The following is a 26,500-nucleotide window of genomic DNA, read 5'->3' as shown; positions in this document are numbered from 1 at the left end:
AGGTTTAGGTTTAGAGTTATTGTTAGGGTTAAATTTAGTGTTAGTGTTAGTTTTAGGTTAAGGTTTAGGGTTATTGTTAGAATTAGTGTTTGTGCTAAATTAGGGTTAAGGTTAGGGTTAGTTGTATGGTTAGCATTAGGGTTTGTTTTAGGGTTACGTTGAGGGTTATGTTTAGGGTTACAGTTACAATTAGTATTAGGGTTAGGTTTAGGGTTAAATTAGGGTAGGTTTGGGTTTGGGTTAGGGTTAAGATTAGTGTTAGTGTTATGGTTAGGGTTAGGTTAGTGTTAGGGTTAGTGTTAGATTTAGGGTTAAGTTTAGGTTAGGGTTTAATTAGCGTTTGGGTTTGTGTTAGTGTTAATGTTAGGTTTCGGTTTAGCGTTAGTTTTTGGGTTGGGTTATACTTAGGTTTAAGCTTAGTGTTCATGTTAGGATTAGGATTAGTGTTAGGTTAATGGTTAGGGCTAGGGTGAGTTTTAGGTTTAGAGTTACAGTTACTGTAGGAGTAGAATTAGGGTTAGTGTTATAGTTAGGTATAGGTTTAGGATTAGGGTTTAGGTTATAGTTAAATTAGGATTAGGGTTAGTGTTGGGTTAAAGTTAGGGTTAGGGTTAGTATTTCTGTTAGGATTAGGAACAGGGTAGTTTTAGGGTTAGTGTTAGGTTAAAGATAGTCTTTCAGTGAGGGTTAGTCTTGGTTGTATTGTTAGGTTTATGATTCCAATTAGGGTTAGGGTTAAAGTTAGGGTTAATTTTAGGTTTAGGATTAGGGTTAGGGTTAGGTAAGGGTTTGCATTAGGATTAGCTTAGTGTTAGGGTTATGGTTTGGGGTAGGGTGTGTGTTTCGTTTAGGGTTAGGTTAGGGTTAGAGTTAGGCTTATGGTTAGTGTTAGAGGGAGGTTTAAAATTTGTTTTAGTGTTATGTTTAGGTTTATGGTTAAGGTTATGGTTATGGTTCATGTTAGGGTTCAGGATAGTGTTAGGATTAGATTTACTTTAGAGTTAGTGTTAGGTTAGGGTTAGGGTTAGGTTTATATTTACAGTTAGGATTAGGTTAGACATAGTGTTACGGTTAAGTTTAACGTTAGTATTTAGATTATGGATATAGTTAGGTTTAGGGTCAGTGTTAGGTTTAGGGTCAGGGTTAGTGTTTGGTTTAGTGTTAGGGTTAGGGTGAGAGTTATTGTTAGGTTAAGGATTAGGGTAAGCCTTAGGGTTTGTCTTCAGATTAGTGTTATATTTAGTGGTAAGGTTAGTGTTAGGTTTAGCATCAGGGTTAATGTTGTGTTTAGGTTTAGATTTAGAATTTAGTTTTGTGTTTGATTTAGGGTTAGGGTAAGAGTTAGTGTTTTGTTTGGAGTTAGGTTTAGGGTTAATGATAAGGTAGGGTGGGGATTAGTGTTAACAGTAGTGTTAGGTTGAGGTGTAGATTTAGTGTTAGGTTAAGGTTAGGGTTAGGTTTAGGTTAAGCTTAGAGTTAAGGTTAGGGTTAGGTTTTGTGTTACTATTAGGGTTACTGTTAGGGTTAGTGGTAGGGTTAGTGTTAAATTTAGTTTAGGGTTAGTGTTAGGGTTTGGTTTAATGTTAGTGTTAGGTTTAAGGTTAGGATTAGGGTTTGTATTAGCGGCAAGGTTTATATTAGGTTTAGGGTTCATCTTAGGAATATGTTTAGGGTTAGGTTTAGGTTTAGGTTTAGGGTTAGGTTTAGGGTTAGTCTTCATGTTATTGTTAGGGTTTTGTTATTGTTAGGGTGAGGGTTAGTGGTAGGGTTAGTTTAGGGTCAGTGTTAGGGTTAAGATTAGATTTAGGTTTGTGTAAGTGTTAGGGTTAAACTCGGTTTAGGTTTAGGGTTGGGATTATGGTTATGGTTAAGCTAGAGTTGTACTTATGGTTAGTATTCGGGTAATGGTTAGGGTTAATGTTAAAGTTAGTGTTAGGGTTAGGGTTGGAATTTGTGTTAAAATAGAGTGAGTGGTAGGATAACATTTAGAATTTGTCTTAAGGCTAGGTTTAGGGTTTCAATTAAGGTTAGGGTTAGTGTTAGGGTTAGGGTTATGGATAATGTTAAGGTTAGAGATAAGTTTAGGTTTAGGGTTAGTGTTAAGATTAGGTTAGGTTTAGGGTTAGGGTTATCATTAGTGCTTAGGTTAGGGTTAGGGTTAGGGTAAGGTTTAGGTTTAGGGTTAGGTTTTAGGTTTAAGGTTAGTTTTAGTGTTAGAGTTTAGGTTTGGTTTAGTGTTAGATTTACTGTATGAGTTAGGTTAGGGTTAGTTTCAGGCTTAGTGTTAGGGTTTGTCTTAGGGTAAGGGTTAGAGTTCGGATTAAGGTGACGTTTAGGTTAGGGTTAGGGTTAGGTTTAAGGTTAGTTTTAGTGTTAGGGTTTAGGTTTGATTTAATGTTGGGTTTACTGTGTGAGTTAGGTTAATGTTAGTTTTAGTCTTACTGTTAGGGGTTGTTTTAGGGTAAGGGTTAGAGTTTGGATTAGGGTGATGTTTAGTTTTAGGGTTAAGGTTAATATTAGTGTTAATGTTAGGGTTAGGGCTAGGGTTAGTGTTAGGGTTAGGGTTAGAATGAAATTTATGGTAAGGTTTAGTTTTAGAGTAAGTGTTAGTGTTAGGGATAGAAATAGGGTTAGTGTTAGGGTTAGCTTTAGGTTTTGTGTTAGGGTTAGTGTTAGGGTTAGTGTTAGGTTTATGGATAGGGTTATGTTTAGGGTTGCATTAGTTTAATTGTTTGGGTTAGTATTAGGTTTAGGGTTATGGATATTGTTAGGGTTAGGGATAGGTTAGGGTTAGTGTTAGTGATAGGGTTAGGGTTGGGGTTATGGTTAGTGTTCGGGTTTTAGTTAAGATTGGTGTTAGTTTTAGTGTTAGTGTAAGGGATAGGGTTAAGGTTAGTTTTAGGGTAAGTATAAGGGTTAGAATTATGGTTATGGATAGAATTAGTGTTAGTGTTAGAGTTAGAGTTAGGGTTAGTGTTAGTGTTAGTGTTAGGGTTATGGTTAAGGTTAGGGTTAGGGTTAAGGTTAGGGATAGGGTTATTTTTAGTGTTAGTGTTAGGGTTTGTCTAAAGGTGACTGTCAGGTTTAGGGATAGGGTTATGGTTAGGGTTAGGATTCATATAAGGGTTAGTGTTGGGATATGGTTAGGTTTGAGTTAGTGTTAGGAATAAGGTTTTTGTTAGGGTTAGATTTTGGGTTGGGTTTAGGTTTATGTTTATTGTTAGTATTATAATTAGATTTAGGTTAAGTTTTGTTTTAGGTTTAGTTTTAGGGTTAGGGTTAGGGTAAATTTAGGTTAGATTTAGGGTTAGGATTAGGTTAGTGTTAAGGTTAAGGTTAGCATGAGTGTTTGTGTTATGGTTAGGGTTAGGGTTTGATATATGAAGTTTAGGGTTAAGGTTAGAGTTAGTGTTAGGGTTAGGGTTTGTTCTAGGGTTAGTATTAGTGTTAGGGTTAGGTTTTGCGTTAGGGTTCAGGATAGAATTAAGGTAAAGCTTAGGATTAGGTTTAGAGTTAGTGTTAGCTTTAGGGTTAGAGTTAGGGTTAGCATTAGGGTTAGGGTTTAGTGTTAGGGTTAGGGATAGTGTTAATGTTAGGAATATGTTTAGTGTTAGGTTTAGTTTTAGGGTTAGTGTTAGGGTTAGTGTTAAGGTTAGCTTTAGTGTTAGGGTTTTGATTAGGGTTAGGTTTAGGGTTAGTGAAAGTGTTAGCATTAGGGTTATGATTAGTGTTAGTGTTAGGGTTAGGGTTAGGCTTAGGTTTAGTATTGGGTTTAGGACTCGGTTTAGGGTTAGTTAGGGTTAGGGGTAGGGTTAGTGTTAGGGTTAGAGTTAAGGATTTTGTTAGAGTCAGGTTTAGGTTTAGGATTTCAGTTCAGATTAGGGTTATGTCATTGTTAGTGTTAGGGTTTGGGTTAGTGTTACGGTTTGTGTTAGGCTTAGGGTTGCATTTAGGGTTAGATTTTGAGTAAGGTTTAGGATGATTGTTAATGTTAGGTTTAGGGTTAGGTTAGGATAGGGTTAGTGATAGAGTAATGGTTGGGATAAGGGTTACTGTTAGGGTTAGGGTTAGGGTTTGGTTAGGGTTAGGATTATTTTAGGGTAAGGGTTATGGTTGTGGTTAGGAATTGTGTTAGTGTTAGAGTTAGGAGTAGAGTTATGGTTAGGTTTGGGTTAGTGTTCATATTTGAGCTAGGATTTGTGTTAGTGTTAGGATTAGGGTTAGGGTTAGGGTTAGGGTTAGGTTTAGTGTTAGTGTCAGGGTTAGATTTACAGTTAGTTTTAGGCTTATGCTTATGATTTGGGTTAGAGACAGCCTAGTGTTAGACTTAGGATTAGTGTTAGTTTAGTTTTATGGCTAGTCTTATGGTTAGTGTTAGTATAGGTTTAGGGTTAGGGTTTGGTAAATGATAGGGTAAGAGGCTTCTGATTGGGGTTCGTGTTATGGTTATGGCTAGAGTTATGTTAGGGTTAGGGTTAGGATTAGGTTTATTATTAGTGTTAGTGTTAGGGTTAGGGTTATAATTAGTATTAATAAGAATTAGGATTAGGGTTAGTGTTAGGATTAGGGTTAGGGTTCCTGTTAGTTTTAGTTTCAGCGATTTGGATAGGGTTAGGTTTAGTGTTAGTGTTAGTGTTAGGGTACAGTTTGTGTTAGGTATAGTGTTGCTTTAGGTTGATGCTTTGGGTTAATATTAGGGATGGGTTACAGTTTAGTTTAGTGTTAAAGTTAGAATTAAGGTTAGGATTATGGTTTCTTTTAAAGTTAGGGTTAGTTTTAGTTTTAGTTTCATGAGTAGTATTAGGGTTAGGGTTACAATTCGGTAATGCTAGGATTAGGTTTGGGTTAGGTTTAGGGTTATGGTTTGTTTTAGGGTTTCTATTAGTGTTAGATTTAGGGTTAGGATTAGGGTTAGGGTTAAGTATATGGTTAGGGTTAGGTTTAGTGTTAGTGTTAGTGTAAATGGTAGGGTTCGGATTACATTTCGTGTTAGGTTTAGCATTAGGGTTAGGGTTAGGATTAAGTTTAGGGTAAGTTTTAGGGTTAGTGTTAGGGATAAGGTTAATGTTAGGGTTAGTGATAGGGTTAAGGTTAGGTCTTGAGTTAGGGAAAACTTTAGGGTAAGGTTTAGGGTTAGGGTTAGGGTTAGGTTTAAGTTTATTGTTAAAGTTTGGATTAGTGTTAGGGTTAGGGTTAGTTTAGGGTAAGTTTTAGGCTTAGTTTTAGGGTTATTTTAGGGCAGGGTTAGTATTAGGTTTAGAGTTACATTTTGGATTAGGGTTAGGTTTAGGTTTAGGGTTAGTATTATGGTTAGGGTTAGAGTTAGGGTTATAGTTAGCATTGGGGTTCCAGTTAGAGTTATGGCAAGAGTTAGGTTCAAGGTTAGTGTTAGGGTTAGATATAGGGTTAGGGTTACTGTTAGAATTGGGATTAGGGTTCATGATTGGTTGGGGGTTAAGTTGAGTGTTAGGGTTTGGTTAATGGTTAAGTTTAGGGTTAGTATAAATTTTAGTGCTTGGGTTAAAATTAGTTCTAGGGTTATGGATAGTGTTAGGGTTAGGGATAGGTTTAGGGTTAGTGTTTGGCTTAGGATTAGGTTTAGTGTTACAGTTAGAGTTAGGGTTAAGTTTAGGGTTAGTGTTAAGATTAGGATTAGGGATATGATTATTGTTAGGTTAAGGTTTAGGGTTATGGTTAGTGTTAAGTTTACATTTATTTTTAAGTTTAGGGTTGGTGTTACTGTTAGGTTAGTGTTAGTGTTAGTGTTAGTGTTAATGTTCATGTTAGGGTTAATATTAGGGTTAGTGATAGGTTTAGGTTTATGTTTAGGTTTAGTGTTAGTGATAGGTTTAGGGTTGGGGTTAGGTTTAGTTTTAGGTTAGTGTTAAGATTAGTGTTAGGGATATGGTTAAGTTTAGTTTTAGGGTTAGTGTTAAAATTAGGGATTGGGTAGTGTTAGGGTTTGGGTTAAGATTAAGGTAAGTGTTAGTGTTAGGATTATGTTTACAAATAGAGTTAGTGTTAGTTTTCAGGTTAGGGTTAGTGTTAAGTTAGTATTAGTGTTATGGTTAGTGTTAGGGTTAGTGTTATGGTTTGTGTTAGGTTGAAGTTTAGGGTTAGAGTTAGGTTTATAGTTATGGTTAGGATTCAGGTTTGGTTTATGGTTAGGGTTAGGTTTTGGTTAGGGTTAGAGTTAAGGTTTGTCTTAGGGTTAAATTTAGAGTTAGTTTGGGGGTTAGGGTTATTGTTAGTGTTATGTTAAATTTAGGGTTAAGATTAGTTTTAAAGTTAGTGTTAGAATTTGGGTTAGGGTAAAGTTTAGGTTAGGGTTAGGGTTATGGTTAGCACTAGGGTTTGTGTTAGGGTCAGTGTTAGTGTTAGTGTTAGTTTAGGGTTAGGATTAGGGTTTGTGTTAGGGTTAGGGTTAGGTTTTGTGTTAGGAATAGGAATAGAATTAGGGTTATGGTTAGTATTAGGGTTAGATTTAGTGTTAGGATTATGGTTATGTTTAGTGTTAAGTTTAGGGTTAGGGTTAGTGGTTGTGTTAGGGTTTGGGTTAATGTTTATATTAGGGTTTGTGTTAGGGTCAGTGTTAGGGTTAGCATTATGATTAGCATTAGGATTTTGTGTAGGGTTAAGGTTAGGTTTAGGATTAGGATTAAGGTTAGGATTAACGTTAGGTTTTGTGTTAGGGTTAAGGTTAGTATTAGTTTTAGTGTTAGGATTAGGGTTAATGTTAGGTTTGTGTTAGGGATAGGGTTAGTGTTAGTGTTAGCATTATAGTTAAGTTTATTGTTAGTGTTAGGGTTAGCGTTAGTGTTACATTAGGGTTAGGGTTAGAGTTAGTTTTAGGGTTAAGGTTAGTGTTATTTTCAGGGTTAGAGTTGTGATTAGGTTTAGGTTAAGTGTTAGGTTTAGTGTCAGGGTTGGGGTAATGGTTAGAGTTAGTGATTTGGTTAGTGTTATATTAGGGTTAGGGTTAGTGTATGTGTTAGGGTTAGGGTTAGTTTTAGGGTTAAGGTTACGTTTAGGTTTTGTTTAGGGTTAGGTTTAATGTAAAGTTTGGATTATGGTTAGAGTTAGTGTTAGGTTTAGCATTAGGGTTTGGTTTATAGTTATTGTTATTGTTAGCATTAAAGTTAGGTAAGGGTTAGGGTTATTTTTAGTGTTAGGTTTAGGGTTAAGTTTAGGGTTTGGGATAGGGTTATGGTTACAGAGATGTTTAGTGTTAGTGTCAGGGTTAAAATTAATTTTATGGTTAGGTTATATTTAGACTAAGGATTAGGATTAGGTTTAGGGTTATGGGTAGGTTTAGGGTTTTAGTGTTAAGTTTTGTGTTAGCGTAGTGTTATGATCAGGTTTATGCTTAGGGTTATGGTTAACATTAGGGTTTTGGTTAGAGTTAGGTTTATTGTTAACCTTAGGGTTAGAGTTTGTGATTCTGTGTTAAGTTTATGTTTAAGGTAAGTGTATGGTTAGGATTACATGTAGAATTAAGGTTAATGTTAGGGTTAGTGTTAGTGTTAATTTTTGCATTAGAGTTAGTGTTAGGTTTAGTGTCAGCATTAGGTGTAGGGTTATGTTGAGGGTTAGGTTTACTGTTAGTATTAGAGTTATTAATAAATATAGAGTTTTTGTTAGGGTTAGGGTTAGGGTTAGCTTTAGGTTTAAGGTTAGGTTTAGGTTTAGGATTTGTGTTAGATTAGGCTTAGCATGATTTTTATGTTTAGGGTTAGGTTTAGTGTTAATTTTTTGTTTAGGGTTAAGTTTAATGTTAAGGATAGTGTTAGGGTTAGGGAAAGGTTTAAATTTAGTGTTAGTGTTAGGGTTAGTGTTATGGTTAGTGTTATAGTTATGGTTAGGTTTATGTTTAGGTTTAGTGTTACTGTTAGGGTTAGTGTTTGGCTAAATATAAGGGTTAGGGTTAGTGTTAGGTTTAGTGTTGAGTTTAGGGTTAGGGATAGGGTTAGTTTTAGTGTTAATATTTGAGATAGGTTTAAGGTTTGTTTTAGGTTTAGTGTTAGTGTTAGGGTTAAGGTTTGTCGTATGTTTAGTGTTAGGGTTAGTTTTTTTTTTTTTTTTTTTTTTTTTTTTTTTTTTTTTTTAATAGGGTTAGTGTTTTAGGGTAATTGTTAGGTATATGAATAGTATTAGGATAAGGTTTAGTTTTAGGTTTAGGTTTAGTGTTAGGTTTAGGGTTAGATTTAGTGATAGGGTTAGTGTTTGTGTTTGTTTTAGGGTTAGGGTTAGAGTTAGCATTAGGTTTAGTGATTAGTTTAGGGTTAGGGTATGAGTTAGGGTTAGGATTTGTGTTAGGGTTAGTATTAGGATAGAGTTAGACTTTGGTTTCTGGTCGGGTTAGGGTAATGTTTAGTGTCAAATTTAGGTTTATGGTTAGGGTTAGTGTTTGCTTTTGGGATAAGGTTAGTGTTAGGGTTTGGGTAAGGGTTAGGTTTAGTGTTAGGGTTAGTTTTAGGGTTAGGGTTAGGTTTTGTGTTATGATTAGGGTTAGATTCAGTGTTAGGTTTTATGTTAGTGTTAGGGTTAGGTTAGATTTAGATTGATTGTTAAAATATGGTTAGGTTTAAGCTTACAGTTAGTTTTAGTTTTAGGGTTAGGGTTAGTGTTAGAGTTTGTGTTAGGGTTTGCATTAGTGTTAATATTAAGTTTGGGGTTAGTGTTAAGGTTAGAGTTTGGTTTAGTGGTATGGTTAGTTAGGGTTTGTGTCAGGATTTTGGTTAGGAATAGGTTTGGGGTTGCAGTTAGGATTAGATTTAGGTTTTGGGTTAGGTCTAAGGATACTGTTAAATTTAGCATTAGGGTTAGATTTAGGGTTAGTTTTAGGGTTAGGTTTAGTGTTAGCTTTACTGTTAGGGTTAGGTTTATGGTTAGTGTTATTGTTAGTGTTATAGTTTGGATTACTTGTAAGTTTAGGGTAAGTGTTTGTGTTATGTTTAGGGTTAGGGGAAGACTTAGGGTTTGTGTTAGTTTGCAATTAGGATTTTGTTAGGCTTAGTGTTAGGATTAGCGTTAGGGTTATTGTTAGGTTTTGTGTTAGGGTTAATGTTAGATTTAGTGTTAGGTTAGGGATATGGGTAGGATTAGTTCTATGGTTAGTGTTAGTGTAAGTGTTCATGTTTGTTTTCAGGTTACTGTTAGGGTTAGGGTTATGTTTGGGTTAGGGTTAGTGTTAGGGATAGGGTTTCTGCTAGGGTTAGGGTTATTGTTATTTTAGGATTAGGGTTAGCATTATTGTTATGTTTAGGATTATGGTTAAGGGTAGGGTGAGTGTTAGGGTTAACATTAGGTTAGGTTAAGGCTTAATGTTATGGTTAGCATTAAGTTTAGTGTGAGGGTTAGTTTTAGAGTTAGTTTCATGCTTAGGGTTATAGTTAGGATAAGGTTTCTGATTAGGGTTTGATTTGGTGTTAGCATTAGTGTTATTGTTTAGGTTAGGGTTAGAATTAATGTTCAGGTTAGGGAAAGACTTAGGGTTATGATAAGGATTAGGGTTAGGTTTAGTGTTAGATTAGGGTTAGGGTTAGGCTTAGTGTTAGGGAAAGTGTTAGGATTAGGGTTATGTTAAGGGTTAGGTTGAAGAGTTAGATTCAGGTTTAAGGTTAGGGTGTGTTTTAGGTTTAAGTTTAGTGTTAGGGTTAGGATGACAGGATTAGGGTTAGAGTTAAGTTTAGGGTTAGGGTAAGTGTTAGGGTTAATGTGAGTGTTACTGTTAGATTTAGGTTTAAGTTTAGGGTTAGGTTTAGGGTTTGTGTTAGGGTTATTGTTATTGTTAGGGTTAGGATTACTGTTAGGTTTAGGGTTATGTTTACATTTAGGGTCAGTGATAAGTTTAGGTTTGGATTTAGGGATTATTTTAGGGTTAGGGTTATGGTTCGCATTATAGTTACTCTTAAGGTTAGGTTTAGGGTTAGGGTTTTTTGTGGTTAGGGTTAGTTTTAGGAAAAGTTTATAATTATGGTTGGGGTTAGGGCTTGTCATAGGTTTATGGTTTTTTAGGGTTAGGTTTAGATTTATGGTTAGATTTAGTGTCATGGTTATGGTTAGGGTTTGTGTTAGGTTTAGAATTGGGTTAGGGTTGTGATTATGGTTAGGATTAGCGTTAGTGTTAAGATTAGGGTTAGGGTTAGTGTTAGTGTTAGTGTTAGGGTTAGGGTTAAGTTTACATTTAGGGTTTGTGATAGATTTTGGGTTAGGGTTAGGGTTTGTGTTAGGTTTGGGTTAGAGTTAGGGTTAGAGTTAGGGTTAGCATTAGGGCTAGGTTTTGGGTTAATGTTAGGGTTAGCCTTAGTGTTTAAGTAAGGGTTAGGGTTATGATCAGTGTTAGAATCATGATTAAGGTTAGGGTTAGCATTAGTGTTAGGGTTAGGTTTTGGTTTATATTTAGCGTTAAGTTTTAGGTTAGGTTTATGGGTAGGATTAGGTTAGGATTAATATTATTGTTAGTGCTATGTTTTGCGTTATAGTTACTGTTATGGTTAGTGTTAGGGTTATCTTTAAGTTTCGATTAGTGTTAGTTTTATTGTTAGAATTAGGGTTTGTGTTAGGGTTAGTGCTAGGTTTAGGATTAGGTTTAGGATTAGTGTTAGGGTTATTTTTAGGTTATATTTAGGATTAGGTTTTGGGTTAACAATAGTGTTAGGGTTAGTGATAGTTTTAGGGTTAGTGTTAATTTTATGCTTAATCTTAGGGATAAGGTTATTGTTAGTGTTTTTGTTAGGGTTAGGTTTAGTGTTAGTGGTAGGGTTAGCATTTGGGTTAGGTTTAGGTTTACTTTTAGGATTAGTGTTTGGATTATGGTTAGTGTTAGGGATAGCATTATTATTAGTGTTAGGTTTAGTGTTAGGTTTAGGGCTCGAGTTAGCATCAGGGTTAAGGTTTAGTTAGGGTAATGATATTTTTAGGGTTAGGTTCAGGATAGGTTTAGGGTAATGGATAGGTAAGTTTTAGTGTTAGTTGTAGGGTCAGACTGAGGATTAGCATTAGGGTTATAGTTAGGCTTAGGGTAATAGATAGGGTTAGAGCTAGTGTTAGGGGTATGGTCATGGTTAAAGTAAGAGCAAGTGTTAGGGTTAGGTTTAGGTTTAGTGCAAGGATTAAATTTAGGGTTAGATTTAGTGTAAGGGTTAGGGCTATGTTTAGGGTTCAAGTTAGGGTTAAAGCTAGGGTTGGTTCTTGGATTAGGGCTAGGTTTTGGATTATTTTGGGGCTCTTCTTAGGAATGCTGCTAATGCAAAATCTACGGTTACAATTAGGGCTAGTTTTAGGGTTACATTTTGGACTGAGTCTAGTTTTAGGATTATGTTTAGATTTACAGTGATGTTTTTAACTAGGGTTAGTGATAGCGTCAGAGTCAGAATCACAATTCATTTTATGGTTCGGCATATGACTCAAATTAGGGGTAGGCTTAGGATGAGATATAGGGTTAGGTTTTGGTTTAGGTTAAGGGATAGAATTAGTCCTATGGCTCTGTTTTGTTTTAGGACTAAAGCTAAAGTTAAGGGTAGTTTTATGATTAGTGTTAGTGTTTTTGCTAATGATAGGGTGAGTTTAGGCTTAGGAGTAGATTTAGAGTTATGGTTAATTCTAGGGTTAGGGCTATGGTTAGTGTTAGAGCTAAGATTAGGGCTAGTGTTTGGGTTATCATAAAGGATAGGGTTAGAACTAGGAATAGGGCTATGGCAAGAGTTAGAGTTAGTCTTAGAACAAGAGTTTGAGTTAGTGTTAAGGCTAAATTTGGGCTAGGAATAGGTGTAGGATTAGTGTTAGGCGTAGGCCTAGGATTAGGTCTATCTTTATGGTTAGGTTTAGGGGAAGGGCTGCCTGGTTGATTTTCATCTTCATTTCCATTTACCCATAGGTGTCAAAATGAAGTGAAAACTTAAAATACATAGTGTTAATTATAGTGAACAATTGAATTGAGAAAAACATAGCTTGGGACAATACTAAGGCTAGATAAAAGATGAATCCTGCCTAGTATAAAAGAAAATTGAACAAAACTAACTTTAACTCTAACATTAACTCTAAGCCTAACACTAGCAATAACCCTAAACCTAAGATAACTCTAAACATAACATTAACACTAACCTGATTAGAGAACCATTGATCCTAGAATTCCTGCACTTGGGGAGCCTTGTGGGGCAAGCTAAGTGATGAATCCAATGCAACATCCAACAAATCTGACCAAATCATTATGGGAGGTATTTCATTAAATGCATATTTTCCTGTTTTCTACTAAAGGGCTCTCAGATTATGTTGTTTTTGCATGCTTAAGCATAGGCCTACTTTTACAAGGAACATACCAGAGTCCACACAGAGAAATGATGTAGTGTGTGAAATTTCAAGCATCTAGCAAAAACCCTGTTTGATTTTCAACTCCATTAACTTTCCCGTATAGGTCAAAATTAAGTGAAATTTTAAAATACAAAATGTTCCTGACAGTGAACCTGTGAAAGGAGAAGGCCTAAACCTGGGGAACAGAGTAAATGTAGCTAAAAGATAAATCCTGCCAAGTATCAAAAATTTTGAATAAAACTAACTCTAACCCTAACACTAGCTCTAACCCTAGCTCTTCCCCTAACCCTAACTTTTTTATGAAACCTTTTACTGTAGAAATTCCAAATTTTGGCAGCCTAGTGGGGAAAGCTAAGGGATGAATGCTGCACAGTGTCAAATAAATCTGTCAAAAAGTTGATGGAGTATATCAGTACATGCATATTTCTCTGTTATCTCCTAAAGGACTCTTTGATATAGTTGTTTTTACATGCTTCAGCATAGGCCTACTGTCACAAGAAAAAAGCAGAGATAGCTCACAGAGAATTGATGAAGTGTGAAGTTTCAAGCAGCTAGCACCAATGCTGTTTGATTTGCAGCTCCATTTCAATTTACCTGTAGAGGACAAAATGAACTGAAACTTTAAAATACAAACTGTTCCTTACAATGAACCATTGAACCTAGGAGGCCCAAACATGTGGAGTATAGTAAGGATAGGAGAAATATGAATCCTGCCCAGTATCAAAGAAATTTGAACAAAACTAACTCTAATCCTAATGGTAGTTTTAACACTAGCCCTAACATTATCCTTAAGCCAAACTCTAACCTGTTTGCAAAACTGTTGATTCTAGAAGTCCCATTTGTGGGGAGCTTAGTGGGAAAGCTATCAGTTGAATCCTAAGCAGTATCAAAGAAATAGGACCAAATAATCAAGTTGGTATTTCAGTTCATGTGTATTTCTCTTTTTTCTGCTAAAGGACTCTCAGTTAAAGTTGTTTTTGCCATCTTCATCTTAGGGCCATTTTCACAAGAAAAAAACCAGAGAGTTTTCACAGAGAACTGATTCAGTGTTTGAAGTTTCAAGCCACTAGCAGCAATCCAGTTTGATTTGAACCTCCCTTTACATTTACCTATATAGGTAAAAATGAAGTGAAACCTTAAAATACAGAGTGTCCCTGATAGTGAACCATTGAAATGAGAAGGCCCAAACCTGAGGAGCATATTAAGGCTAGGTACAAGTTTACTCTTTCCAAGTATAAAAGAAACTTGTACAAAACTTACTCTCATCCTAACACTACATCTAACCCTAGCTCTAATCCCAAAGCTAACACTAACCATAACCTGACTAGAGAATCATTCATCCTAGAAGTCCCACACTTGCAGAGCTTTGTGGGGCAAGCTAAATAATGAATCCTAGTCAGTATCAAACAAATCTGATACAATAATTATGGGAGGAATTTTAGTGCACTCATATTCCTTGCTTTCTCCTAAAGGGCTCTCGGATAAAGTTGTTTTTTGCATGCTTCAGCTTAAGCCTGCAATCACATGCAACATACCAGAGTGTCCTCACAAAGAATTGAGGGTGTGTGTGTGTGTGTGTGTGTGTGTGTAGTTTCAAGCAGCTAGTATAAACACTGCTTGATTTCCATATCCATTTACATTTACTCATATAGGTCAAAGTGAAGTAAAGTGAAAATATTAACTGTTCCGGACACCAAAACTTTGAACCAAAATGCCTAAACCTGGGAAGCAGAGTAAAGTTAGTTGATGAATCCTAGATTGCTTCAAAGAAATTTGAATAAAGTAATTCTAATCCTAACACTACCTCTAAACTGAGCCCTAATTCTAACCCTAAACATTAACATAGCCCTATTTCTAACCCTAAATTTAACCATAATTTTAAACCACTGCCCAAACCCTAGCTCTAACCCTATCATTACCGTAACTCTAACCCTAACCCTAATGCTAAACGTAGCCCTAACCCTTACATTTACCCTAGAACTGTTCTAACCCAAACAATCGCCCTACTTCTAAATCTAGCTCCAACCATGACACTTACAATAAACCTAACCTTAACCCTAGGCCTAATCATAACCATATCTATTACTTTAAACCTTGCTAATTTGAGCCTTAACACTAAACCTTAACCAAAACCAAACCCTAATCCTGACCCTCAACCTAATAATGCACCTAGCTATAAAACTGATCTTTACCCTAAACTTAACCCTTAGTAGACCTATTCATAACCAAACCCTATGACTACCTTAACTGTAATGCTAGACCTGACATTAGCCCTAGCCTTAATCCTAACCCTAGCCCTAACACAAACCCTCATCTGAGCCGTAAACCTAGCTTTAATCCTAACCCTCACCCTCACCCTAACCCAAGACCTAATCATAATCATTACCCTAGCCCTAGCATTATCTTTAACTGTATTAATTACCCTAAACATAACCCTTATCCAAATGCTAACCATAAGACTAACCCTAACCAAATAACTATCTCCAGAACTATCAATTACCCTAAACCTAATCTAAACCCTAAAACGAACCTTATCTTTACCCTAACCATAACCCTAACTCTAATTTGAGCCTAATCTTAAACTCAAACCTAAAACACGCCTAAAACTGACCCTGGCCCTTACAATTCCCCTAGCTCTAAACCTGACTCTTATACCTAACACTTACAATAGACCTAGCCATAAATCTTTCCCTAAATTTATCCCTAAATGTAACCCTAGACCTCACATTAGCCCTAGCCATAATTCTAACCCTAACCCTAAAACAAACCCTAGCCCTTATTCTAGCCCTAAACATAGCCTTAATTATAATCCTAACCCAAACTCTTGGATTAACCTGACACTAATCCTAGCCATAATCTTAATAGTAATTTATTCCTATCCCTAATACTAGTCCTAATACTAACACTAACTCTCACATTAGATCTTTCACTTGTTCTAATCCTATCCTTTAACATAACCATAACCCTATCCCTAACCCTTGCCCTATCCTTTGTCCTAGCACTAACATTTGACAAAACCTAACTCTAAATTAACCCCTAAACTGAAGACTAGGTCAAAACCTAACACTAGCCCAAACCATAATACTAATCCTAAAACTAGCTCTAACCCTAGCCCTAGCCCTAAAACAACACCTAGCTATAGTTATAACACTAACCATTAACCTAATACAAACACTAACCTTAAACCTAGCCCTAACCTTAGCCCTAATATGATTTGTAAGCCGAACCCTTAAACTAAATCTGAACCTGACACTGACCCTAACACTACTAGCTCTAAATATCACCCTAACCCTAAACCTAACCATAACACTAACTCTAGCCCTTAACCCTAAACCTAGCCCTCAACATCACCCTAGTATTTACATTAGCCGTAACCCTAAACCTATCTCAAACTTAACCCCAAACCTACCCTAATCCTAGGTTTAACCCTAGCCCTATTCATAACCATAAACCTAGCCCTAAAATAATCTTGAACTCTATCCATTACCATAACCAAAACAATAACCCTAATGATTATCCTAGGCATGAACTCTAATCTTTACCCAATCTATAACCCAGAACCTAACCTGAACCTAAACCTAAATCTATCATTACCTTAACCATAACACTAACACTAATTCAAGCCCTAACTTAAAACCTTAACCTATTTTAAACCCTAATCCACACCTTGGATCTAATAAAACCCCTAGCTCTAAACTTGAACATAACCCTACACCTAACCCTTAACCTATATGTAGCCATAATCCTAACCCTAAAACTATCTCTAACCATAATTCTGGACCTTCAATTAGCCCTAGTTATAATCCTATCCTAAACCTAAAACAAACCATAGCCCTCATCCTAGCCCTACACCTAGCTTTCATCATATCCCTAACCCTAACCATACCCCAAACCCAAATTTTAACCCTCACTCTACTTTTATACCTAGCTATAATGCCATCTCTTACCCTAAACTTAAACCTAACCCTAACCTTAACTCTAGGCTTAAGTCAAACAATAAACCTAACCCTAATCCTAGCATTAATTTAGCACTATCTCCAATCCTAACCCTAAACCTAACTCTCGGCCTATAACTATCCCTAGTTCTAACCCTATGCCGTACCATAACCCTATCCATATCCCTAACCCTTTCCCTATCCTTAGTCGCAGCCCTAACCCTAGATCTAACCCTAACTCCAAATCTAACCATAATCCTAAGCCTAAGCTTAACACTTACACTGTCACTACACCTAACCCTAAACCAAGCAATAACACTAACCCTAAACATTAACTAAAACCAAAACCTAACACTAAACCTAGTCTTATCCCTAACCTTAATTTGTATTCTAACACTAATTTTAAAACTAACACTGACCGTGACTTATATCCTAACACTCAAACTAGCTCTAAACACCATACTCACCTTAAACTGAATGCTAAGAATAAACCTACCAATAATTTGAGTCCTCTCCCTAACACTAAAACAAACCCTGAACTGACTCTTATCCTAACACAAAGCCTAGCTATAAATATCACTCTAAACTTAAACATATCCCTAACCCTATCACAAACACTAATCCTATGCCTAATCCTAACCCAAACACTAGCCCTGATCTGAGCCCTAAACCAAGATTTAACCCTATCTCTAAGCATAACCATAGCCCTAAACCTAGTTCAAAAACAATCCCTTACCCTAAGAAAACCCCTAAAACTGAAGGTAACCCTAGACCTATCCCTAATTTTTAGGATAACCAAACCTTTAACTCTATTAATATCGCTAACCCTAGCTCTCATTTTAGGTCTAACCCTATACCAAATTCTAACCCTAACCCTGACCCTTATATTGACCCTCCCACTGATCCTAGGTCTAACTCAAACACTAACTTTAACCCAAAACCTATGGTAATCCTATCCCTAGACCTAACCCTGAGGCTAACTCCCAGCCTAGTCCTAACCGTAGCTCAGAACCTAACCCTTACCCTAAAAATTAATCCTAAAACTAACCCTAGTTCTAACCCTTAGCCTAACCCTAACTCAAGACCTAAACCTAGCCATAACCTTAACTCTAACTGAATACATTACCATAAACATTACCCTTATGCTAATGTAGCCCTAGGCCTAACCCTAAATCTATCACTATCCCCCAAACTGTCAATTACCCTAAACCTTACTTGAACCCTAAACCTAACCTTTTCATTACTCTAATGCTAACCTTAATGCTAATTTGAGCCCTAACCCTAAACTCAAACCTAAAGCAAAGCCCAACACTGACCGTGACATTAATAATTCCTCTAGCTCTAAACCTGAGTATAACTCTATACCTAACCCTTACACTAGACTTAGCCATAAACCTATCCCTAAAACTATCCTTAACCATAACCCTATACCTGACTTTAGCCCTAGCCATAATCCTAGACCTAACCCTTGCACAAACCCTAGCCCTTATCCTAGCCCTAAACACTACCTTAATTATAAACCTAACCCTAACCCTAGGCCTAAACCTAACAGTAACAATAGCCCTAATCTTATCACTAATTTAGCCCTATCCCTAACCCTAACCCTAACCCAAAGACTAAATCTAACTCTCAACCTAGCTCTAACTCTAGTTCTAACCCTAATTTACTGGAAGCCTAATCATAGCCTGAACCCTAGGTTTAACCCTAGCCCTATTCATATTCCTGGCCATAACCCAGATCTAACCCTAACTCTAAATCTAACCTTAACAATAAGCCTAAGCCTAAACTTAACCCTAGCTCTAATCTTAAGGCTAATACTTAAAATAGCCCTAACCCTAGCCCTAGCTCTAAAACTAAACCAAGCCATAGACCTAACTCTAAACCTTAATATAAACCAAATCATAATCCTACACCTAGCCCTAACCCTAGAAATAATTGAAGACTTAAGGTGAACCCTAGAACTAACCCTCACCCTGACTCTGACCTTAACACTAACCCTAGGTCTACACATAAACCTAACCCTAAACCTAAACCTAACACTAAACCTAGTCCTAACCCCAACACTAAAGTTAGACCTAAACATAACCCCAGTACTTACGTTAGCTTTAACCCTAACCCTAGACCTAACTTAAGCCAAACCCTAGACTTATTCTGAGCCCTAATCCTAGCATTAACCCTAAATTTAATTCTAACCCTATAACTATTTGTAACCATAACCCTAGCTGTAACCCTAGCTCTAAACCTATCCATTACCCTAACCATAACCCTAACCCTAATGCTAACTCTAGGCTTAAACCTAAACCTATCCCTAATCTTCACCCTATCAATTACCCTAAACCTAACCTGAAACCTACACATAACCCTATCATTATGCTGATCCTAAACTTAATGATAATTCAAGTCCTAAATGTAAACCTTAACCTATCCAAAACGGTAATTATGACCATGACCCTAATAATACCCTTAGCTCTAAACCTGACCCTAACTCTAAACCTAATGCTTACAAAAGGTGTAACAATAAACATAAGCTTAAATAGGTTTAACCATAAACCTAGACCTGAAATTAGCCCTAACCGTAATCCTTGCCCTAAACCAAGCCTTAATCCTAAACCGAACCATAACCTGAGCCCTAACCCTAATTCTAACACTCACCCTAGCCCTAAACCTACCTATAACACCATCCCTAACCATAAACCTAAGCATAACCATAAACCTAACCCTGACTTGCACCCTAACACTAGGCTGAAAACTAACACTAAGCCTAGCGCTAATCTTAGCCCTAATTCAATCATATCCTAATCCTAACTGTAGCTCTAATTCTATAACTCTTGCCCTAGCCCTAGCCCTAGTTCTATCCTTAGCCCTATCCTAACTCTAGATCTAAACCTAACTCTAAATCTAAACCTAACTCTAAAGTTAACTGTAATCAAAGGTAAACCAAACCTTAACACTACCCCTAACCATAATGCTAATCCTAAAACTTGCCTTAGCCCTGGCCATAAACATAAAACAAAACCAAGCCATATCCCTAACCAAAACACTTAAACTAAACAAAACCCAAACCTTACACCTAGCCCTAACCCTAACTCTAAAAATTACTCTGACCGTGAGGCAGACTCTAACACTAATCCTAACTCTAATCATCACCCTAACTTCAATTAACCCTACACTAGTCCTAGCCTTAACCATGATGCTAAAATTAGCCTTAATGTAACCTAGTTCGTACATTAATCATTGTCATAACCTTAGCCCTAACCTTAACACAAATCCTACCCCAAATTCTAGTTCTAACTCTAGCTTAAGCCCTAATCTTAAACCTAACACTAGCCCTAAACTTAATCCAAACCTGAGCCCTAATCCTAGCTCTAACCCTATCCCTTAACCTAAGCCAAACCCTAAAACAAATGGTAACCCTAGTCCTAACCCTAATCCTTAGCCTAGCTTAAACACTAACAATATTACTAGTTCTAACCCTAGCCCTCATTCTAGTCCTAACCCTAACCCTGACCCTATTCTACCCTAAAAGTAATCCTATGTCTAAACCTGACCCTAAACCTAAACCAGAACCTAACACTAGCCCTATTGGTAACCCTATATTTATACATAAGCCTAAAACTAGACCTAAACCCAAAGCTAATCCTAAATATAGCTATAAATCTAGCCCTAGATCTAAATAAAATTCTAGCACTAGCCCTAACACTAAACCTTAATCTAAACCAAACACTAACTCTAGTCTTAGACCTAACCCTAGTCCTAATTCTGGCTCTAACTCTGAAACTAACTGTATCCTGAACACTGACCATGATTGTAACACTTAAACTAGCTTTAAACCTGACACAAACCCAAAATCTAGACCTAACAATAGACCTAGCTATAACACTAAACCTAAAATTAGCCCCAAACAAAATCTAGATTTTACATTACCCATAGTCCTAAACCTAGCCCTAAAACTAACACAAAATCTAGAGCTGATCCTAGGCCTAAACATAACTCTAAGCATAAACCTAAGCCTAGCCCTAAACATAACCCTAATTCTAACCCTAACCCTCTCCTTAGACCTAGCCCTAGCTCAAATCCTAACCCTTACACTAAACATAAACCTAGCCCTATTCTAAATCCTAAACCTAACCCTATCCCTAATCCTAATCTTAACCCTAGCCCAAACATTAGCTCTAACCATATCCATTACCCTAACCCTATCCCTAACCCTTATTAAAACCCTATCCCTAACACTAAACCTAAATCTAACCATAATCTTGAACTTAGAAATGAACCTAAACTTAACACTCGCACTATCCCTAACCCTAGCTCAAACACTAACCCTTATTCTAACCTAACCATAACCTTAACCCTAAACTAACATTTACCCTAACCCTAACACTTACACTAAACCAAACCCTAGCCCTATCCCTAAACCTAACCCTAATCCTAGACTTAATCCAAACCATAACCTAGCCCTAAAACTATCCATTACACTGAACATAATCCTAACCCTAATACTAACCCAAACCGGATTGCTGAAATCTAACCCATCTGTTACCTTAAACCTTAAATAAAACCTAAAGTAAACCCTCCCAATACCTGAACTCTAAACCTAACCCAACGCTAATACGAGCTCTAACCCCTTAACTTTAAAGTAAAGCAAACTCTAACCCTGACCCTGACTGTGACACAAATAATAACTCTCGCTCTAAAGCTTACCTTTAACATAAACCTAACCCTTACACTAGACCTAGCCATAACCTAACCCTAAAACTATCCTAACCATAATCCTAGACATGATATTAACCCTAGCCCAAGTCATAGCCCTAACCCTATAAGAAAACCTGCCCCTGATCCTAGCCCTAATCCTTGCCTTAATCCTAAACATAACCATAACCCTAGGCCTAATACTAATTCTAAACCTCACCCTAGCCCTAAGCATAGCTATACCACATCCATTCCTCTAACTTTAACCCTAACCCCAGTACTAACCCTAACACTAGCCCAACCCCTAGGCTTAACATAAAACTAAACCTAGGCCTAATCCTAGCCCTACTTTTGCCCTAAACCTAACCCTCAGCCTACTCATAAGAATAACTCTAATTCTCACCCTAGACTTATCACTAGTTCTAACCATATTCCTTACCATAACCATAAGCCTATCTCTAACCTTAGCACAAGCCCTAACACTAGATCAACCCTAACTCTAAATCTAACCCTAAAACTAAGCCTAAATTTCACTCTAACACTAGCCCTAACCCTGACTCTAATCCAAAATCTAGCCTTAACCATAGCCCTAGCCCTAAAACAAAACTGAGCCATAACCCTAACCATAACCCTGAATCTAAACCATAACCTAACCCTACACCTAGCACTAAATTTAGCCCTAATTCAAGTCCTAAACAAAACACTAAAACTAACCCTGACCCTTACACTGACACTAATAATGACCCTTGCTCTAAACATCACCCTAACCCTAACCGTAAAACTGACATTAATTGTAACACTAGTTCATATATTAGACATAGACCTAACCCTAGCCCTATCCAAGTAAAAACCTAGCCCTTATTTGAGATTTAACCCTAGTTTTAAACCTAACCCTAACCAAAAACCTCCCCTAAACCTTACCCTAACCCTAGCCAGAAACCTAACCATAAACCTAGACTTATCACTAGCTCTAACCCTATCCATTACCCTAACCATAATCATAACCATAACTCTAATGGTAACCCTAGGCCTAACACTAAACTTATTGCTAACCATAACCTTATTCATTAACCTAAACCTAACCTGAACCCTAAACCTAACCCTATCATTACCCAAAACCTAAACCTAATGTAAATTTGAGCCCTAATCCTAAACTTAACCTAAGTCAAACCCTAACTCTGACCCTTCCCATAATAATATACCTAGCTCTAACCCTGACCCTACATATAAACCTAACACTTATACTAGACCTAGCCAAAAACCTAACTCTAAAACTCTTCCTAATGTAACCATAGACCTGACATTTGCTCTAGCTGTAATCCTAGCCCTAACCTTAACAATAATCCTAGCCCTAACCCTAACCCTAACCCTTACCTTAGCCCTAATCCTATCTATAAACCTAGCCCTAAACTTAGCTCTAATACTATCAATTAATCTAAACATAGTCCTAATTCTAATGCTAACCCTAGGCCTAAATCTAACCCTATGCCTAAATGTAACCCTATCCATTATGCTAAAACTACCTGAAGCATAAACCTTACCCTATCATTACGCTAACCCAAACCCTAATGCTAATTTGAGACCTAAGGCTAAATGGTAACCTAAACAAAAACCTAAAAATGAACCTTAACCTAATAATACCCCTAGCTCTAAATTTGAACTTTACCCTAAATCTGATCCTTACACTTAACATAACGTAAACCTAACCCTAAAACTATCCCTAACCATAAACCTAAAACTAACATTTGCCCTAACACTAATCCTAGCCCTAACCAAAACAGAAAATCTAGCCCTCATCCTAGACCTTAACCTAGTCTTAATCCTAACTCTAACAAAAGCCTAGCCATAACTCTAATTCTAACTTTCGTCCTAGTCCTAAACCTAGCTCTAACCCCATTATTTACACTAAACCTAACCATAAGCTCAAAAGTAATACTAGATCTAAACATAAAAAAAACCTAGCCCTATTCCTAGCCCTAATTCAGCCCTATGCCTAACCAAACCCTAAGCCTAGACCTAAAACTAACCTTCACTCTTGCCCTAGCCCTATCCCTAGTTCTAACCCTATTTTTATAATAACCTTAATCCTAGCTATAAATCTAGAACTAATGCTAGCCATATCCTTAGACGTAGACCTTATCCTATATCTAATCCTACCTCTAAATCTAACTCTAAACCTAAGACTAGTGTTAGGATTAGGTTTAGGAATAGATTTATTTCTAGTTCTAGACTTAGGTTTAGAGTTTGATTTAGAGTTAGGATTACTACACTAGTTCTAAACCTAATGCTTATCTTAATACTAGCCCCAACCATAGCCCTAACCTTAATACAAAACCAAGCCATAGCACTAACTTTAAAGCTTAAACTAAAAGAAAACCTAACTCTACACCTAGCCCTAACCCTAGCCTTAATTCGAGGCCAAACCTTAACCCTAAAACTAACCCTGACCCTAATTTTGATCCTAATACTAAACCTAGCTCTAAAAAATCACGCTAATGTTAAACCAAACGGTAACACTAGACCTAGTCCTAACCACAATCTGATAATTAGCCCAAATCATTAACTCTATAGCAACATTGACTGTAACTGTAAACCTAGCTTTAACTCTAACCAAAATTTAGCCCTAATCTGAAACCTAACTCTAGCTTTAACATTAAACCTAATCCTAACACTAGCCCTAACCCTACCCTAAATGTAGCCCTAAACCTAGGTCTAACCCTAGTCCTAACCCTAATCCTATTACTAGTCCTAACCCTAGCCCTCATTCTACCTCTAACCATAACTCAAACCTGACACTTATTCTGATTCTAATGGTAACTGTAGACCTAAACCTGACCCTAATCTTATACTGAACCCTAACACTAGAAATAAACCTATTTCTAAACCTAACCCTAACACTAGCCCTGGACCTAAACCTAATCCTATATCTAGCCATAACTCTAGCCCTAGATATAAACAAAAACCTAGACCTATCCCTAATAATAAACCTTAACCTAACTTAAACACTAACCCTACACCTTGACCTAACCCTAATGATAATTCTGGTTTTATCCCTAAAGCTAATTCTAACCTGAACACTGATCCTGACCCTAACACTAACTCTAGCTCTAAACATCATGCTAACACTAACACTAACACTAACACTAGTACTAGCCTTAACACTAACCCAAAAACTGGCCAAAAACATTACCCTAATTTGTAAATTAGCTTTAGCCCCAACACTAGCACTAACCTAACCCAAAATCTGTCCCTAATACAAGTGCTAATCCTACCTTTAGCCCTATCAACAACCCTAGCCATAAGCCAGTCCCTAACCCTTCCATAACCCTAGCTCTTATCCTATTTGTTACCATAAGCCAAACCATCAACCTAATGCTAACCCTAGTCCTAACCCTAAGCAATAGCCTAACCCAAATCCTAACCCTATTACTCATATTAACCCTAGCCATCATTCTAGTTCTAACCATAACCCAAACCCTAATCCTAACCCTGAAACTTATATTGACCCTAACACTAACCATAGGTCTAAACCTGACCCTCAGCCAAACCCGAACATTAACATTAGTCCTACTGGTAATCTTATAACTAAACCTAAACCTTACACTAGTCCTAGACCTAAACATAATCCTAAATCTAGTCATAACTCTAGATCTAGACCTAAACACCAATTTTTCCCTAGTCCTAACAATCATTCTTACCATAACCCAAACACAAATGCTACTTCTACACCTAAGCCTAGTTCTAATTCTGGCACTAAACCCAACACTCACTGTAACATGAACACTGACCCTGACCCTAACATAAACCTAGCAACAAAGCTCACCGTAACTCAGAACCTAAACTTAATACTACACCTAGCCATAACCCTAACCCTAAAACTAGCCCTAATCATAACCCTAGCTTTTAGCTACACATGGCACTAACCCAAGGCCTAAAATAACACAAAACCTAGCCCTAATCCTAGGCCTAATCCTAGCCATAAATGTAAATTAACCATAGCCCTATCCCTAACCCTAACCTTACCCTATGACCTAACCTTAGCTCAAAGCCTCAACTTTAAACTAAACATAACCCTAGCCCTATCCCAAACACTAACATAAACCTAGTCCTAATCCTACCCTTAACCATAGCCCTAACCATAGCTCTAATTTTATACTCTACCCTAACCCTAGCCCTTATCCTAACCATAACAGTATCCCTAATACTAGCTCTAATCCTATCCATTACCCTAACCATAATCATAACCCTAGTTTAACCCTAGGCTTAACCCTAACACTATCACAATCTCTAAACCTATCCATTAAATAAAACCATATTTTACTCTAATCCTAAGTCTATTCATTACCCTAACTCTAACTCTAACACTAACACTTTTAAAGCCCTAAACCTAAACCTTAATATAAACTGAACCATAAGCCTTACCCTGACCTTAATAATACATCTAGCTCTAAACTTGACCCTTACTCTAAATTTAACACTTATAGTAGACCTAAACATAAAGATAACCATAACCCTATCTCTAAACCTAGGCAAAATCTTAACTTTAACACAAGCCCTAACACTAGCACTAATCCTATTCTTTACCCTGAATATAAACCTAACCCAAATGCTAACCCTAGGCCTAACCCTAATCCTATTGCTAACACTAACCCTATCTATTACTCTAAACCTAACCTGAACCCTAAACCTAACACTATCCATTACTTTAACCATAAACCTAATGGTAATTTGAGCCCTAACCCTAAACCTTATCCTAAACCAAACCCTAAACCTGACTCTGACCATAATAAAACACCTAGATCTAAACCTGACATTTACCCTAAACCTAACTTTCCACTAGACCAAGGCATAAACCTAAAGTCAACACTATTCCTAACCATAAGTCTAGACCTGACAATAGCCCTAGCTCTAACCCTAACACAAACCCTTACCCTCAACTTAGACCTAAACCTAGCCTTAATCCTAACCTGAACACTCACCCTATACCTATACCTAATTTTAACTCTTGTCCTACCACTGAACACAGACATAACCTCATCTCTTCCCCTATAACTAACCATAACAATAACAGTAAAACTAACCCTAATTCTAGCCCTAACCATGGGCCTAACTCTAATACTAAACCTAGCACTAATCTACATTAATTTAGCCCTAACCCTAAACAAATCCCTAACTCTATCCCTTAGAATAACTCTAACTCTCAAACAAGCCCTATTTCTATTTCTAAACCTGTCCATTATCATAACCCTAACACTTGCCCTAAACTTAGCCCTTACTCTACATCTAACCATAACTCAAAATAATGGTTATAAACTCTAAATCTAACCCTAATCTTAAGCCAAAACCTCACCCTACCTCTAGCTGAACACTATCACTAATCATAAAACTAACACTAACACAAGCCATAGCTCTAAAAAAAAAATTGAGCCATTACCCTAACACTAAACCTAACCTAAACCAAACCTAACCTTCAACTAGCCATTATGCTAGCTCAAATTCAAGTCCTAAAACTAAAACTAACCTTTACCCTGACTTATATCTTAACACTAGCTCTATATATCACG

This window comes from Marmota flaviventris, chromosome Y (assembly GCF_047511675.1).
Source record: "Marmota flaviventris isolate mMarFla1 chromosome Y, mMarFla1.hap1, whole genome shotgun sequence".
Lineage (NCBI taxonomy): Eukaryota > Metazoa > Chordata > Mammalia > Rodentia > Sciuridae > Marmota > Marmota flaviventris.
This window is presented reverse-complemented; position numbering follows the sequence as displayed.